At 30.9% G+C, this 19,022-nt stretch overlaps 1 long non-coding RNA gene across 5 annotated transcripts in view; it reads right to left on the bottom strand.

Moving 5' to 3' along the window:
- Window positions 1–19,022, bottom strand: part of LOC127719900 (uncharacterized) — a 152,617-nt gene that overhangs the window by 49,527 nt on the left and 84,068 nt on the right. Inside the window, exon 1 of one of the 5 annotated variants that reach the window (XR_007990536.1) lies at window positions 4,139–4,150. The exons of 3 other annotated variants lie outside the window; for them this stretch is intronic. This is a non-coding gene — a long non-coding RNA (uncharacterized LOC127719900). Of the gene's footprint in view, window positions 1–2,831; window positions 2,844–4,138; window positions 4,151–19,022 lie in introns of those variants that run through there. One more of the 5 variants, XR_007990537.1, reaches the window with a different exon arrangement.

Here is a 19,022-nt window from a genome sequence, read left to right as displayed (position 1 = left end):
ACTGGGCCTTTTGGTGGGGGCAACTTTAGGTCATTGCCTACCATTTGTGACTTCTTGAAAAAATGTAATAATCTTGGATTCGAAAATTTTGTCGTTAAGATTAACCAAAATCGTTAAATCAATTCATGTCTCGTCCAATTGGTGTGTCATCTTACATAAATCACTCTTCCTATTAAAATGTAATAAATAAATTACATGTTTAACGACATACTTTTGGAATAATTTCAAAAAAAGTAAAAAAGAAAACTGTATATGGTTTTACTTCAACTTTATACATCAGACAACAAAATGCTGTACTTGACGTTCCAAAATCAATGAGTTTTTTTCTTTCTTTTCTTTTAAAACGCATATAAGCCTGAGGATTTCATTTGATCGTTACACTAGTTTAGTAATAACTATTTTTAATAATTGTTTCATTATTATAAAGACGACAAACCGTTCTCTAATCAAAGAACACTCAAAAGAGAAAGGATTAGCTAAAAGGAATTTTTAAAATCTTAAAATGGGTGCCCGGCTGTCAAAAAAATTGTTGTATTAAATAAACAAATAACTAATGAAGTTTGTCTTTGTGGAAATGAAGCTGTATTTCGTTTTCCTACTGGAAATTATTGTCATTCGAAATCAAAGGACTTTTCATGATATTGCAAGTCTTCTGTTTTAGACATGATCAGTTTGACGCGGTTTCTTATTGTTTGCTAGCTTGAAACATCTTGTTGTTCGCTTGCATATTGTTCGCTGGCATATTGTTCGCTAGCTTGAGTCTGCTATTTGTTTCACTAACTGGGATAAAAGCAGAAAGTTTTAAGACCGACTCCATGGAATTTGAAGTGTATATATAACGTATTCAATTATTTTCCATATTGCCTTATATATTCAGTGATATATAATTGCTGTTAACGAAAATATTGCAAATTTCATATTTTTCATAGAAGTAAGACTTAAAAGACTTTAACCTAAATAAATTATTGTGTATCTGAAAGAAAATTACTTCCAATAGAATTTGATTTATGGTTAAGAAAGTCCTTCTCGCTATTTTTGGATAATTGCTAAAATTTTTCTAAAATCTAGCAAGAACGTATGCAATTTTAAGTCATCTTTAGGTTTTGATAACTTTCAAGTGAAAAAGTCGGAAATACTCTGAAGATGTTGATAATACCTTATAGTAAACATATGAACATGTAAATCTAATAATGTGTGTTTTAGTAGGACTTTTGAAAAATACCCGTTTTGACATGAATTCATGGCAAATAGATCCTGTCCCTTTTTAGCTCACCTAACCCAAAGGGCAAAGTGACCTTTCTCGTCACTTTGCGTCCATCGTCGTCGTCCGTTGTCGTCTGTCGTCGTCTGTCGTCTTTCGACGTCGTCAGTCGTCGTTGACTTTTACAATAATTTTCTCCCCCGAAACTACTGGGTCAAATATAACCAAACTTGGCCACAATTATCATTAAGGTATCCAATTTAAAAAAAAATGTGTCTGATGACCCAACTACCCAACCAATAAGGCCGACATGGCTTAAAATAGAACATAGGGGAAGAATGCAAGCTTTGTCTATTATCTTGAAAATCGCTATAAATAGAGAAAATCTGGCTGGAGCAGAAATGTTTAGAATGATGAGATATACCTACTGTTCATTCACATCATAACTATCGGACGACTCCTTACTGGAGTTGTTGCCCTTTAATGAAAAATTTTACCATTTTTTTTCATTTTTGCCTATTATCTTGAAAACTATAATAGATAAATAGAAACTGTAAACCGCAATAATGATCAGGAAGACAATATCTTATAATAATATAGCATTGCATAAATCATTTGTTGACTCCATTTATCAGTTATTGCCCCTGAATGACCGAAGGGCCAAGTGATCTTTTCTCATCACTTGTCGTCGGTCGTCCGTCGTCCATCGTCGTTGTCGTCCGTCGTCGTCCGTCGTAATTAACTTTTACAAAAATCTTCTTCTCTGAAATTACTGATCCGAATTTAACCAAACTTGGCCACAATCATCATTAGGGTATTTTGTTGAAAAACTGTGTCTGATGACCCCGCCTGCCAACCAAGATGGCCGACATGGCTAAAAATAGAACATAAGGGTAAAATGCAAGATTTGTCTATTATCTTGAAAACCATTATGAATACTGAAAATCTGACAAGGGCAGAAATGTTTTGAATAATGAGATCTACCTATTGTCTGTTTGCTTCCAAACTGTCAGACGACTTTTTTTATGATGCATTGCCCTTAAATGACAAATGTTCCCAACTTTTTAAATTTTTGCCTATTATCTTGAAAATTATAATAGATAGAGAGAAACTTTATATTACAAAAATGGTCAGCAAGATAAGTTCTAAAAATAAGTCAACAGAGTTGAAATTGTCTGATAACCCCTTATCCTTATTTGAGTTATTGCCCTTTAATGACAATTTTTACTATTACATTGCGTTTTTGCCGAATATCTTAAAAAGTATAATAGGTAGATAGTAACTTAGATAGGCCAAAAATGATCAGCAAGACAAGATCTACAAATAAGTTAAATAGTTAAAATCATCTGATCATCCCTTTTTTGGAGTTATTGCCCATTAATGATGGTTCTGACGTATTTTTTGCGTTTTTGCCTTTTATCTGAAAACTATAATAGATAGATAGAAACTTAAATAAGAAAAATGGTCAGCAAGACAAGATCTACAAATAAGTCAACATGGTTTAAATCGTCTGATGACCTGTTATTGGAGTTGTTCTCTTTGATAAAGATGTTTATCATTTTTTTTTTACGTTGTTGTCTACTACCTTACCGTGTAGAACGCCACATGCGGGGTGTCGGCTATGTTTGACACGGGGGGCGGTTTTGAAGCGGAGCTAAACGATCAAGGTAAGTTCAAGTATCAAAATTTCTTTTTTTGAGAATTGTTAGTACCAAATAATGTATTGCACGGAAGGAACCGAACGATAATCGATTTCCAGCAAGCAGAAGCAGACATTTTTAGTGCTCTGTTTTCTCAAACACCTTTCCCTAGTTTTCCATGTTGCAGATTTTGAGGCTTCATATGCAAGTTTCAGGATAAAAAAACTACTTTTGACAGTTTTTTCCTGTATGATTTATATAGAAATGAATTCCTATTATGGAATTTAACCAACTGCCAGCTTCTTAGTAAAAATTCATTGGTTTTGAAACTAATTTTTCATCAAAATATAATGTGTCGCGCGGGTTGTCAGATTTTGCGTCCCAAGGGGAAGGGGCATTTATTAAAAAAAGAATAGATTTGCATATAATTCGGCCTTTTTCTGATACTTCCTAATTCTGTAATGCTGACAAATTACAAACTTAAGGTATTTCATTTGGCCCATATTTTAGTCTTTTAAGTAATTTCCTTTTTTAATGTTAGAAATAGAGAAAAAGCCTCAAAGTAAACAAATAATGGAATATGAAGAGAGGTGATATGTTATTTGTTTTTGTTTTATACGTTTAAAGCACAAAACTGTTGAATAACACGCGTATGAATGCAAAAGGATGTACCCGATTCATTATAAGATTATTATCTTTTTTTAATAAAGTTGCACATGAAAGAAATTCAAGTTAATGCTATGAACATATCAAACTTTAAGTGATCATAGAAAAAGATTTATGCCAGCACAATCTATCTTTATACTTTCTTTAATATAGAATTCCATTTCCATCGCGTAAAATAATACAAAAATGATCTAAAAAGTGTTTCTATACACCCGTAATCAGTAATCATATAGAAACACTTTCTAAATTATTTTTTTATTCTTTTTAGCTAATAAAAACGATCGAATAAAATACAGTACTGATTAAAGTTCAAGAGTAGCAATTGCGCGATGGAAATGGAATTATATACTAAAGAAAGTATAAAGATAGATTGTGCTGACATAAATCTGTTTCTATGGTAATTTCAAGTGAAATGCAGCTGCATATTCTAATACTTGAAGATAGAAACTTAAATAAGAAAAAATGGTCAGCAAGACAAGATCTACAAATAAGTCAACATGGTTTAAATCGTCTGATGACCTGTTATTGGAGTTGTTCTCTTTGATAAAGATGTTTATCATTTTTTTTTTACGTTGTTGTCTACTACCTTACCGTGTAGAACGCCACATGCGGGGTGTCGGCTATGTTTGACACGGGGGGCGGTTTTGAAGCGGAGTTAAACGATCAAGGTAAGTTCAAGTATCAAAATTTCTTTTTTTGAGAATTGTTAGTACCAAATAATGTATTGCACGGAAGGAACCGAACGATAATCGATTTCCAGCAAGCAGAAGCAGACATTTTTAGTGCTCTGTTTTCTCAAACACCTTTCCCTAGTTTTCCATGTTGCAGATTTTGAGGCTTCATATGCAAGTTTCAGGATAAAAAAACTACTTTTGACAGTTTTTTCCTGTATGATTTATATAGAAATGAATTCCTATTATGGAATTTAACCAAATGCCAGCTTCTTAGTAAAAATTCATTGGTTTTGAAACTAATTTTTCATCAAAATATAATGTGTCGCGCGGGTTGTCAGATTTTGCGTCCCAAGGGGAAGGGGCATTTATTAAAAAAAGAATAGATTTGCATATAATTCGGCCTTTTTCTGATACTTCCTAATTCTGTAATGCTGACAAATTACAAACTTAAGGTATTTCATTTGGCCCATATTTTAGTCTTTTAAGTAATTTCCTTTTTTAATGTTAGAAATAGAGAAAAAGCCTCAAAGTAAACAAATAATGGAATATGAAGAGAGGTGATATGTTATTTGTTTTTGTTTTATACGTTTAAAGCACAAAACTGTTGAATAACACGCGTATGAATGCAAAAGGATGTACCCGATTCATTATAAGATTATTATCTTTTTTTAATAAAGTTGCACATGAAAGAAATTCAAGTTAATGCTATGAACATATCAAACTTTAAGTGATCATAGAAAAAGATTTATGCCAGCACAATCTATCTTTATACTTTCTTTAATATAGAATTCCATTTCCATCGCGTAAAAGAATACAAAAATGATCTAAAAAGTGTTTCTATACACCCGTAATCAGTAATCATATAGAAACACTTTCTAAATTATTTTTTTATTCTTTTTAGCTAATAAAAACGATCGAATAAAATACAGTACTGATTAAAGTTCAAGAGTAGCAATTGCGCGATGGAAATGGAATTATATACTAAAGAAAGTATAAAGATAGATTGTGCTGACATAAATCTGTTTCTATGGTAATTTCAAGTGAAATGCAGCTGCATATTCTAATACTTGAATTAACTATCATAATTATTCATACATAAATTATAGTAATGAGCTAAAAGAGATATGTGCAAATCATTTACGATCTCAAATATACATTTTCTTTTACGACATTGAAAAAAGTCACGGAAAAATAAAAGATTGATCTGTTCATAGCATTAACTTGAATTTCTTTCCTGTGCAACTTTATTTAAAAAAAATAATAATCTTATAATGAATCGGCATACGTGTGTTATTCAACAGTGTTGTGTTTTAAACGTATAAAACAAAAACAAATAACATATCACCTCTCTTCATATTCCATTATTTTTTTACTTTGAGGCTTTTTTTCTATTTCTAACATTAAAAATGCACATTACTTAAAAGACTAAAATATGGCCCATTAATTTTGTAATTTGTCATCGTTTGAATTATAAAGTATCAGATAAAGGCCGAACAGTATGCAAATCTATTTTTTTTTAATAAATGCCTCTACCCCTTGAGACGCAAAATCTGACACCCCGAGCGACACATTATATTTTATGAAAAATTAGATTTAAAACCAATAAATTTTAACTAAGAAGCTGGCATTTGGTTAAATTCCATGAAAGGAATTCATTTCTATATAAATCATACAGGGAAAAATGGTCAAAAGTAGTTTTTTATCCTGAAACTTGCATATGAAGCCTCAAAATCTGCAACACGGAAAACTAGGGAGAGATGTTTGAGAAAACAGAGCACTGAAAATGTCTGCTTCTGCTTGCTGGAAATAGATTATGGTTCGGTTCCTTCCGTGCAATACATTATTTGATACTAACAATTCTCAAAAAAGAAATTTTGATACTTGAACTTACCTTGATAGTTTTTCTCCGCTTTAAAACCTCCACACTGTGTCAAACATAGCCGACATCCCGCATGTGGCGTTCTACACGGTGTACCTGAAATACTGAATTAGATAGATAGAAACTTAAGTACGCAAAAATGATCAGCAAGACTTGACCAATAAAGAAGAGATTTTGTCATGAATTCTATTCTAGTTCACAAAGATGGAGAGTATCCATTGTTGAAGACTAACATATACCTAGGTGAGCGACACAGGCTCTTTGGAGCCTCTAGTTTATTGTTGTAAAATGGAAGTGATATAAAAGTTTATTTCGAACAGATTAAAAATAAAAATCTTAATCATGTATTGTTAAAGTTAAAAAAACAATTAGAGCAAAACCAATGAAATATGAATGGTCCGTTCTTGAGTGATGGAATAAATTTGTTTGAAATGCTTTGGAACGTTTTTAAAATTAGGGTTTTACTAACATATACCAATATTAAGCTGCATGATTTGCTACAAGATATATAATGTCGGGTATCCATTTAACGACCTCTTATGTGATTGAAGTTTTGTTTGCTATTAAAAAAAATTGCTAGTGGATAATTTCAAAATATTTTGATATTTTACATTTATCACGCCATGCATAAGTTTTCCTACTTCTTTTGGATCTCTTAAGAATATCCCCTCATGGAATTTTCTGTACTTATTATATTGTTATATATTTGTTATTTCCTGTCATCCTCAAGGGTTACTGGCTAATATAAATACAGTCACTTTTGTATAATTCCGACCGACAGCAAAGTCCTTGCCGAAGTGTGGCGTCAGTTTGGCTGTTCGGTTTGTATAAGTACTAAGCCATGTGCGATCAGAATGATGATGTTAAATCTGATGCCTTGTGTAGAGAGAGTACCACGCACATTAAGAACACTTGCAACAACTCTTTGGTGTTCTTAGGTGACCTTTTGAAAGGCAAAATTTCTGTCCCTATCCAATATACCTTCATTTTCCAACGGCGGTCCAAATTTTCCTGTCCTTCATCCCGGACAACCTCTATTACATGATCTATCTATTGTATTAATTGTGTTCTCGTCCTGAACATGCATGACATATTTGCCACTGAACGTTAACTAAACATCAATAAATCAATCAATTTCCTTCCAAGACCCTTTCATTTCGCCTGTATAACAGTAGGGAGAAGTTTTGCATTTCAAATATTTATTTCTTTCCATGCTCGTCCATCAAAACAACCTTTTCTCATATACGCCAATTTGTCATTTGTTTGGATATTTAGTTGGTTAGTACCGTTACGTATTTTTTAATTGTTTTACATTCCAACATCAATTTTAAACCCAGTGTTAAATAAAATTATGTATCATGTTTATCGTTCAATCAATGTAAATAATCAAAACAAACTTTTACACAGATGCGTATATGCGATGAGCTAACATATATCATACGGTAATTAGAGTAAGGTTCCGATATAACTATTCCTTAGTAAGGTGGAGACTTAAGTAATTTTATGCATACGACTTAAGAATTTTACTTAGCTAAGGGAATTAATTCTTAGTGAAATCTAAGTTTAAAGACCACTTAATTTAAGATGTTTTATGCACATGGGCCCCGACTCTTTGACGTATATCTAAACTAATTAAAAAAAATCTGTGTTGGTTTCAAGTAGCGAATTCTTAGGTCCTCCTTGTTTGGTTTGCATTTCAAAACTCTGACTGAACTATTGTTTACAAGGGATATGCTCTTTTGTTTCACCTTTTGGCGTGAATTTGCTGTCATATTTGAAAATTTTAAAGAATTTCGGAAACAATATGACCATCTTTTGGTTCACCCTTTGGAGTTAATTTCTGGTCATATGACTGTTGTAATGGAATAATTAAACAATACAACCATCAGCAGTTCATTTACGATACTAAACAACTACCCGGCATTCATCCCTTCTTTTCGACTAAGTTCTGTTTTAGCTGGATTTATGCTGGAATCAAGGGAGGTAAACTCTCACAAACAACTATATCTTAGAAGACCCATAGTTTGTTACTATCAACAATTAATCACTGAAGTTTGACTTTTTAATGTATTTCTTTTATCTTTTATTGTTTGTGTTATAAGGTTCAACAGTTATGCAAGGTATAGTACACAGATTATTAGGTATTATTTTTCCAGTGACAAATATATCACACCATTATTTTTTTATTATTTATAATACAATCCCTTTTTAATTGCAGGTTCTCCAGGTGTTTCATGTGTTTCAACATGCAGACGACTGTTCAATGATATCGACAAATTTAAAAGATTTATTGGTTAAAGAGTTTTATGATTTTGGATTAGTATCGGGAAGTAAATGAAACTAATACCGAAATACTCAAAATAGGAAATTCAAACACAACAGACTTTCAAAGCATAAAACTTTTGTCGAAAGAAAGTGTTAAACGATTCGGAATCTATTTTGGAAAAAAACCCAAAGTGGATCTAAAAGGGGAGGGAGGAAGTAAATACCATTATTAACCAAATAAACAAATGGAAAGGCCGACAATTCAGTTTTAAAAGAAACTTCTTGATAATCAACACTTATGTCATTAGTAAGGTTTTATATACAGCAAGGATAATTCCAACTACTGAAATTGTTATAAAAAAGATAAATAAGCATATATTTAGCTTCTTGTGGGATAATATAAAAATAAATAAAAATATTAAAAATATTAAAAGAAAAATAGTGATAAGATCATATCAAAAGGGTGGACAGGAGGATCCAGATATTCATCATAAATTAGAAGCATTATTATTGGACAGAATATCACAGATAACCAAGGGAAATCAATCAATATGAACAAAAATCCTTTTTTTTTTTTTATATCAAAAATAATATAAATGCTAAGGACAGTCTGCGTGCTCAAAAAAAAAAAAAATATATAAACAATATTTAAAAAAAAATCATTATCTTCTTTAAAACAAGAAATATATCTATATTATTTGATACAAAATAATATAATTATATTATTTAAACAAACATTCATTATATTATTAAAAAACATTTTAAGAAACTGTTCGTTCCAAAAAAAAGACTATAAACTATGAATCATGTGTTGAGAGTGAAAAATGAAGTATCATGTCCCTTTGCATTAAACATAATAAAATTAAACAAAATTATTAAACATAGTAGTGCATGAGTGATAAATGCGAATACATTAGCCCTCCTTTTTTTGAAGAATTCGAAAAAATCATTCGTTAGGTTGAAAAATACTATACAATTACTGTTATATTCATATTTGGATGGCTTATTGTGATATTCATATGTGGATGTGAGAGAAGAAGATTAAGGTAGGCAATTTATTTTATTATGTATATAGAAATACGAAGATGTGGTATGATTGCCGGTTATTTTTGTACAGTGTCACCCCCTTGAAGTCTTATATCGTTGTTTTATTTCAATTTCAAATTCCTTAACTGTTAGTTAATCATGAACTTCCACCTCATAGGGGACATTTTGAATGGTCATTGATGCATATTTATTAATGGAGAGCCCTTGTCAATAAATTACAGAGCAAACCTTTTAAATTTGGCTATTTTGATTGAATTGCATAGACCCTGGGGAAACTGTCGCCATTTTTATCCCGGTTACACTATCGCTATAATTGTTTTCAAATATCAGCGCTAGCTAGTAAATGTTGTAGAATAAGGGCGGTCAGTAAGCTCGTTACAGCTGATATCCCTTAACGTTCAGTGACAATTATTTCATAATATAAAAGCTAATATGATTTTCCACTTCTTTTCATCTACTATAAAATTTGCATGTTGTTATTGTGTGATACAACCAAATGGGTTGTTCAGGTGAAAAAAGGCAAAGATCACAGAACAGGCAAAAGACTTTTCATTGGTAGGTACTCCGAGTTGGAAAAAAAATATATACACAAGTGATTATTGGGAAGAGATTAGGCCCTTCTTGATCAATTCGAAATAATCACTCGTTAAGTTAAGTTTTGATTAATAAAGGCAAATATTTTTCATTGGTAGATCTCTGTGTTGAATAAAATATTTATCCACAAGTGATTATTGGAAATAGATTAGGCTCTTCTTGATCGATTCGAAATAATCACTCGTTAAGTTAAGTTTTGATTAATAAATAATTAATAAATGTTAACGACAGTATGGATGCTAAGACAAAAAAGCCAATATTTTAGAAAGAGTCATAATCTAATGTTTAAAAAAAAAATATATATTATTTAGTACACCAATTAATTATATTATTAAAAACAGATTCTATAATCTGTTTGTCCCAAAAACTATAAACTATAAAATATGTGTTGAGTGAAAAATGAAATATCGTGTCACTTTCCTTTGGAGTTAACATAATAAAATTTAATAAAATTTTTAGTAAACCTATTAGTGCACGAGTCATTAATGTGAATAGATTAGCCTCCATCCTCCCTTTTTCAACAATTCGAAAAAATCATTCGTTAGGTTAAAACAATACTATGTTTGTAGAAAAAATTAGTGTTTAGTCAATTACCGTGATATTCATATTTGGATGGATTATTGTGATATTCATATGTGGATGTCAGAGAAGAAGATTAAGGTAGGCAATTTATTTTATTATGTATATAGAAATACGAAGATGTGGTATGATTGCCGGTTATTTTTGTACAGTGTCACCCCCTTGAAGTCTTATATCGTTGTTTTATTTCAATTTCAAATTCCTTAACTGTTAGTTAATCATGAACTTCCACCTCATAGGGGACATTTTGAATGGTCATTGATGCACATTTATTAATGGAGAGTCCTTGTCAATAAATTACAGAGCAAACCTTTTAAATTTGGCTATTTTGATTGAATTGCATAGACCCTGGGTAAACTGTCGCCATTTTTATCCCGGTTACACTCTCGCTATAATTGTTTTCAAATATCAGCGCTAGCTAGTAAATGTGGTAGAATAAGGGCGGTCAGTAAGCTCGTTACAGCTGATATCCCTTAACGTTCAGTGACAATTATTTCATAATATAAAAGCTAATATGATTTTCCACTTCTTTTCATCTACTATAAAATTTGCATGTTGTTAATGTGTGATACAACCAAATGGGTTGTTCAGGTGAAAAAAGGCAAAGATCACAGAACAGGCAAAAGACTCTTCATTGGTAGGTACTCCGAGTTGGAAAAAAAATATATACACAAGTGATTATTGGGAAGAGATTAGGCCCTTCTTGATCGATTCGAAATAATCACTCGTTAAGTTTAGTTTTGATTAATAAAGGCAATTATTTTTCATTGGTAGATCTCTGTGTTGAATAAAATATTTATCCACAAGTGATTATTGGAAATAGATTAGGCCCTTCTTGATCGATTCGAAATAATCACTCGTTAAGTTAAGTTTTGATTAATAAATAATTAATAAATGTTTACGACAGTATGGGTGCTAAGACAAAAAAGCCAATATTTTAGAAAGAGTCATAATCTTATGTTTAAAAAAATAATATATTCTTTAGTACACCAATTAATTATATTATTAAAAACAGATTCTATAATCTGTTTGTCCCAAAAACTATAAACTATAAAATATGTGTTGAGTGAAAAATGAAATATCGTGTCACTTTCCTTTGGAGTTAACATAATAAAATTTAATAAAATTTTTAGTAAACCTATTAGTGCACGAGTCATTTATGTGAATAGATTAGCCTCCATCCTCCCTTTTTCAACAATTCGAAAAAATCATTCGTTAGGTTAAAACAATACTATGTTTGTAGAAAAAAATAGTGTTTAGTCAATTACCGTGATATTCATATTTGGATGGCTTATTGTGATATTCATATGTGGATGTCAGAGAAGAAGATTAAGGTAGGCAATTTATTTTATTATGTATATAGAAATACGAAGATGTGGTATGATTGCCGGTTATTTTTGTACAGTGTCACCCCTTTGAAGTCTTATATCGTTGTTTTATTTCAATTTCAAATTCCTTAACTGTTAGTTAATCATGAACTTCCACCTCATAGGGGACATTTTGAATGGTCATTGATGCATATTTATTAATGGAGAGCCCTTGTCAATAAATTACAGAGCAAACCTTTTAAATTTGGCTATTTTGATTGAATTGCATAGACCCTGGGGAAACTGTCGCCATTTTTATCCCGGTTACACTATCGCTATAATTGTTTTCAAATATCAGCGCTAGCTAGTAAATGTGGTAGAATAAGGGCGGTCAGTAAGCTCGTTACAGCTGATATCCCTTAACGTTCAGTGACAATTATTTCATAATATAAAAGCTAATATGATTTTCCACTTCTTTTCATCTACTATAAAATTTGCATGTTGTTATTGTGTGATACAACCAAATGGGTTGTTCAGGTGAAAAAAGGCAAAGATCACAGAACAGGCAAAAGACTTTTCATTGGTAGGTACTCCGAGTTGGAAAAAAAATATATACACAAGTGATTATTGGGAAGAGATTAGGCCCTTCTTGATCAATTCGAAATAATCACTCGTTTAGTTAAGTTTTGATTAATAAAGGCAAAATTTTTTTCATTGGTAGATCTCTGTGTTGAATAAAATATTTATCCACAAGTGATTATTGGAAATAGATTAGGCCCTTCTTGATCGATTCGAAATAATCACTCGTTAAGTTAAGTTTTGATTAATAAATAATTAATAAATGTTAACGACAGTATGGATGCTAAGACAAAAAAGCCAATATTTTAGAAAGAGTCATAATCTTATGTTTAAAAAAAAAATATATATTATTTAGTACACCAATTAATTATATTATTAAAAACAGATTCTATAATCTGTTTGTCCCAAAAACTATAAACTATAAAATATGTGTTGAGTGAAAAATGAAATATCGTGTCACTTTCCTTTGGAGTTAACATAATAAAATTTAATAAAATTTTTAGTAAACCTATTAGTGCACGAGTCATTAATGTGAATAGATTAGCCTCCATCCTCTCTTTTTCAACAATTCGAAAAAATCATTCGTTAGGTTAAAACAATACTATGTTTGTAGAAAAAAATAGTGTTTAGTCAATTACCGTGATATTCATATTTGGATGGCTTATTGTGATATTCATATGTGGATGTCAGAGAAGAAGATTAAGGTAGGCAATTTATTTTATTATGTATATAGAAATACGAAGATGTGGTATGATTGCCGGTTATTTTTGTACAGTGTCACCCCCTTGAAGTCTTATATCGTTGTTTTATTTCAATTTCAAATTCCTTAACTGTTAGTTAATCATGAACTTCCACCTCATAAGGGACATTTTGAATGGTCATTGATGCACATTTATTAATGGAGAGTCCTTGTTAATAAATTACAGAGCAAACCTTTTAAATTTGGCTATTTTGATTGAATTGCATAGACCCTGGGTAAACTGTCGCCATTTTTATCCCGGTTACACTATCGCTATAATTGTTTTCAAATATCAGCGCTAGCTAGTAAATGTGGTAGAATAAGGGCGGTCAGTAAGCTCGTTACAGCTGATATCCCTTAACGTTCAGTGACAATTATTTCATAATATAAAAGCTAATATGATTTTCCACTTCTTTTCATCTACTATAAAATTTGCATGTTGTTATTGTGTGATACAACCAAATGGGTTGTTCAGGTGAAAAAAGGCAAAGATCACAGAACAGGCAAAAGACTTTTCATTGGTAGGTACCATGAGTTGGAAAAAAATATGTACACAAGTGATTATTGGGAAGAGATTAGGCCCTTCTTGATCGATTCGAAATAATCACTCGTTAAGTTAAGTTTTGATTAATAAAGGCAAATATTTTTCATTGGTAGATCTCTGTGTTGAATAAAATATTTATCCACAAGTGATTATTGGAAATAGATTAGGCCCTTCTTGATCGATTCGAAATAATCACTCGTTAAGTTAAGTTTTGATTAATAAATAATTAATAAATGTTAACGACAGTATGGGTGCTAAGACAAAAAAGCCAATATTTTAGAAAGAGTCATAATCTTATGTTTAAAAAAAAATATATATTATTTAGTACACCAATTAATTATATTATTAAAAACAGATTGTATAATCTGTTTGTCCCAAAAACTATAAACTATAAAATATGTGTTGAGTGAAAAATGAAATATCGTGTCACTTTCCTTTGGAGTTAACATAATAAAATTTAATAAAATTTTTAGTAAACCTATTAGTGCACGAGTCATTAATGTGAATAGATTAGCCTCCATTCTCCCTTTTTCAGCAATTCGAAAAAATCATTCGTTAGGTTAAAACAATACTATGTTAACTTTGTAGAAAAAAATAGTGTTTAGTCAATTACCGTGATATTCATATTTGGATGGCTTATTGTGATATTCATATGTGGATGTCAGAGAAGAAGATTAAGGTAGGCAATTTATTTTATTATGTATATAGAAATACGAAGATGTGGTATGATTGCCGGTTATTTTTGTACAGTGTCACTCCCTTGAAGTCTTATATCGTTGTTTTATTTCAATTTCAAATTCCTTTACTGTTAGTCAATCATGAACTTCCACCTCATAGGGGACATTTTGAATGGTCAGTGATGCATATTTATTAATGGAGAGCCCTTGTCAATAAATTACAGAGCAAACCTTTTAAATTTGGCTATTTTGATTGAATTGCTTGGACCCTGGGGAAACTGTCGCCATTTTTATCCCGGTTACACTATCGCTATAATTGTTTTCAAATATCAGGGCTAGGTAGTAAATGTGGTAGAATAAGGGCGGTCAGTAAGCTCGTTACAGCTGATATCCCTTAACGTTCAGTGACAATTATTTCATAATATAAAAGCTAATATGATTTTCCACTTCTTTTCATCTACTATAAAATTTGCATGTTGTTATTGTGTGATACAACCAAATGGGTTGTTCAGGTGAAAAAAGGCAAAGATCACAGAACAGGGAAAAGACTTTTCATTGGTAGGTACTCCGAGTTGGAAAAAAAATATATACACAAGTGATTATTGGGAAGAGATTAGGCTATCTTGATCGATTCGAAATAATCACTCGTTAAGTTAAGTTTTGATTAATAAAGGCAAATATTTTTCATTGGTAGATCTCTGTGTTGAATAAAATATTTATCCACAAGTGATTATTGGAAATAGATTAGGCCCTTCTTGATCGATTCGAAATACTCACTCGTTAAGTTAAGTTTTGATTAATAAATAATTAATAAATGTTAACGACAGTATGGGTGCTAAGACAAAAAAGCCAATATTTTAGAAAGAGTCATAATCTTATGTTTAAAAAAAAAAAAAATATTATTTAGTACACCAATTAATTATATTATTAAAAACAGATTCTATAATCTGTTTGTCCCAAAAACTATAAACTATAAAATATGTGTTGAGTGAAAAATGAAATATCGTGTCACTTTTCTTTGGAGTTAACATAATAAAATTTAATAAAATTTTTAGTAAACCTATTAGTGCACGAGTCATTAATGTGAATAGATTAGCCTCCGTCCTCCCTTTTTCAACAATTCGAAAAAATCATTCGTTATGTTAAAACAATACTATGTTTGTAGAAAAAAATAGTGTTTAGTCAATTACCGTGATATTCATATTTGGATGGCTTATTGTGATATTCATATGTGGATGTCAGAGAAGAAGATTAAGGTAGGCAATTTATTTTATTATGTATATAGAAATACGAAGATGTGGTATGATTGCCGGTTATTTTTGTACAGTGTCACCCCCTTGAAGTCTTATATCGTTGTTTTATTTCAACTTCAAATTCCTTAACTGTTAGTTAATCATGAACTTCCACCTCATAGGGGACATTTTGAATGGTCATTGATGCATATTTATTAATGGAGAGCCCTTGTCAATAAATTACACAGCAAACCTTTTAAATTTGGCTATTTTGATTGAATTGCATAGACCCTGGGGAAACTGTCTCCATTTTTATCCCGGTTACACTATCGCTATAATTGTTTTCAAATATCAGCGCTAGGTAGTAAATGTGGTAGAATAAGGGCGGTCAGTAAGCTAGTTACAGCTGATATCCCTTAACGTTCAGTGACAATTATTTCATAATATAAAAGCTAATATGATTTTCCACTTCTTTTCATCTACTATAAAATTTGCATGTTGTTATTGTGTGATACAACCAAATGGGTTGTTCAGGTGAAAAAAGGCAAAGATCACAGAACAGGCAACAGACTTTTCATTGGTAGGTACTCCGAGTTGGAAAAAAAATATATACACAAGTGATTATTGGGAAGAGATTAGGCCCTTCTTGATCGATTCGAAATAATCACTCGTTAAGTTAAGTTTTGATTAATAAAGGCAAATATTTTTCATTGGTAGATCTCTGTGTTGAATAAAATATTTATCCACAAGTGATTATTGGAAATAGATTAGGCCCTTCTTGATCGATTCGAAATAATCACTCGTTAAGTTAAGTTTTGATTAATAAATAATTAATAAATGTTAACGACAGTATGGGTGCTAAGACAAAAAAGCCAATATTTTAGAAAGAGTCATAATCTTATGTTTAAAAAAAAAATATATTCTTTAGTACACCAATTAATTATATTATTAAAAACAGATTCTATAATCTGTTTGTCCCAAAAACTATAAACTATAAAATATGTGTTGAGTGAAAAATGAAATATCATGTCACTTTCCTTTGGAGTTAACATAATAAAATTTAATAAAATTTTTAGTAAACCTATTAGTGCACGAGTCATTAATGTGAATAGATTAGCCTCCATCCTCCCTTTTTCAACAATTCGAAAAAATCATTCGTTAGGTTAAAACAATACTATGTTTGTAGAAAAAAATAGTGTTTAGTCAATTACCGTGATATTCATATTTGGATGGCTTTTTGTGATATTCATATGTGGATGTCAGAGAAGAAGATTAAGGTAGGCAATTTATTTTATTATGTATATAGAAATACGAAGATGTGGTATGATTGCCGGTTATTTTTGTACAGTGTCACCCCCTTGAAGTCTTATATCGTTGTTTTATTTCAATTTCAAATTCCTTAACTGTTAGTTAATCATGAACTTCCACCTCATAGGGGACATTTTGAATGGTCATTCATGCATATTTATTAATGGAGAGCCCTTGTCAATAAATTACAGAGCAAACCTTTTAAATTTGGCTATTTTGATTGAATTGCATAGACCCTGGGGAAACTGTCGCCACTTTTATCCCGGTTACACTATCGCTATAATTGTTTTCAAATATCAGCACTAGGTAGTAAATTTGGTAGAATAAGGGCGGTCAGTAAGCTCGTTACAGCTGATATCCCTTAACGTTCAGTGACAATTATTTCATAATATAAAAGCTAATATGATTTTCCACTTCTTTTCATCTACTATAAAATTTGCATGTTGTTATTGTGTGATACAACCAAATGGGTTGTTCAGGTGAAAAAAAGGCAAAGATCACAGAACAGGCAACAGACTTTTCATTGGTAGGTACTCCGAGTTGGAAAAAAAATATATACACAAGTGATTATTGGGAAGAGATTAGGCCCTTCTTGATCGATTCGAAATAATCACTCGTTAAGTTAAGTTTTGATTAATAAAGGCAAATATTTTTCATTGGTAGATCTCTGTGTTGAATAAAATATTTATCCACAAGTGATTATTGGAAATAGATTAGGCCCTTCTTGATCGATTCGAAATAATCACTCGTTAAGTTAAGTTTTGATTAATATATAATTAATAAATGTTAACGACAGTATGGGTACTAAGACAAAAAAGCCAATCTTTAAGAAAGAGTCAGAATCTTATGTTTAAAAAAAAAATATATTATTTAGTACACCAATTAATTATATTATTAAAAACAGATTCTATAATCTGTTTGTCCCAAAAACTATAAACTATAAAATATGTGTTGAGTGAAAAATGAAATATCGTGTCACTTTCCTTTGGAGTTAACATAATAAAATTTAATAAAATTTTTAGTAAACCTATTAGTGCACGAGTCATTAATGTGAATAGATTAGCCTCCATCCTCCCTTTTTCAACAATTCGAAAAAATCATTCGTTAGGTTAAAACAATACTATGTTAACTTTGTAGAAAAAAATAGTGTTTAGTCAATTACCGTGATATTCATATTTGGATGGCTTATTGTGATATTCATATGTGGATGTCAGAGAAGAAGATTAAGGTAGGCAATTTATTTTATTATGTATATAGAAATACGAAGATGTGGTATGATTGCCGGTTATTTTTGTACAGTGTCACCCCCTTGAAGTCTTATATCGTTGTTTTATTTCAATTTCAAATTCCTTAACTGTTAGTTAATCATGAACTTCCACCTCATAGGGGACATTTTGAATGGTCATTGATGCATATTTATTAATGGAGAGCCCTTGTCAATAAATTACAGAGCAAACTTTTTAAATATGGCTATTTTGATTGAATTGCTTAGACCCTGGGGAAACTGTCGCCATTTTTATCCCGGTTACACTATCGCTATAATTGTTTTCAAATATCAGCACTAGGTAGTAAATGTGGTAGAATAAGGGCGGCCAGTAAGCTCGTTACAGCTGATATCCCTTAACGTTCAGCGACAATTATTTCATAATATAAAAGCTAATATGATTGTCCACTTCTTTTCATCTACTATAAAATTTGCATGTTGTTATTGTGTGATACAACCAAATGGGTTGTTCAGGTGAAAAAAGGCAAAGATCACAGAACAGGCAAAAGACTTTTCATTGGTAGGTACTCCGAGTTGGAAAAAAAATATATACACAAGTGATTATTGGGAAGAGATTAGGCCCTTCTTGATCGATTCGAAATAATCACTCGTTAAGTTAAGTTTTGATTAATAAAGGCAAATATTTTTCATTGGTAGATCTCTGTGTTGAATAAAATATTTATCCACAAGTGATTATTGGAAATAGATTAGGCCCTTCTTGATCGATTCGAAATAATCACTCGTTAAGTTAAGTTTTGATTAACAAATAATTAATAAATGTTAACGACAGTATGGGTGCTAAGACAAAAAAGCCAATAATTTAGAAA

The sequence above is a fragment of the Mytilus californianus genome, unplaced genomic scaffold, assembly GCF_021869535.1.
Source record: "Mytilus californianus isolate M0D057914Y unplaced genomic scaffold, xbMytCali1.0.p SCAF_1, whole genome shotgun sequence".
Classification (NCBI taxonomy): domain Eukaryota; kingdom Metazoa; phylum Mollusca; class Bivalvia; order Mytilida; family Mytilidae; genus Mytilus; species Mytilus californianus.
This window is presented reverse-complemented; position numbering and strand designations above follow the sequence as displayed.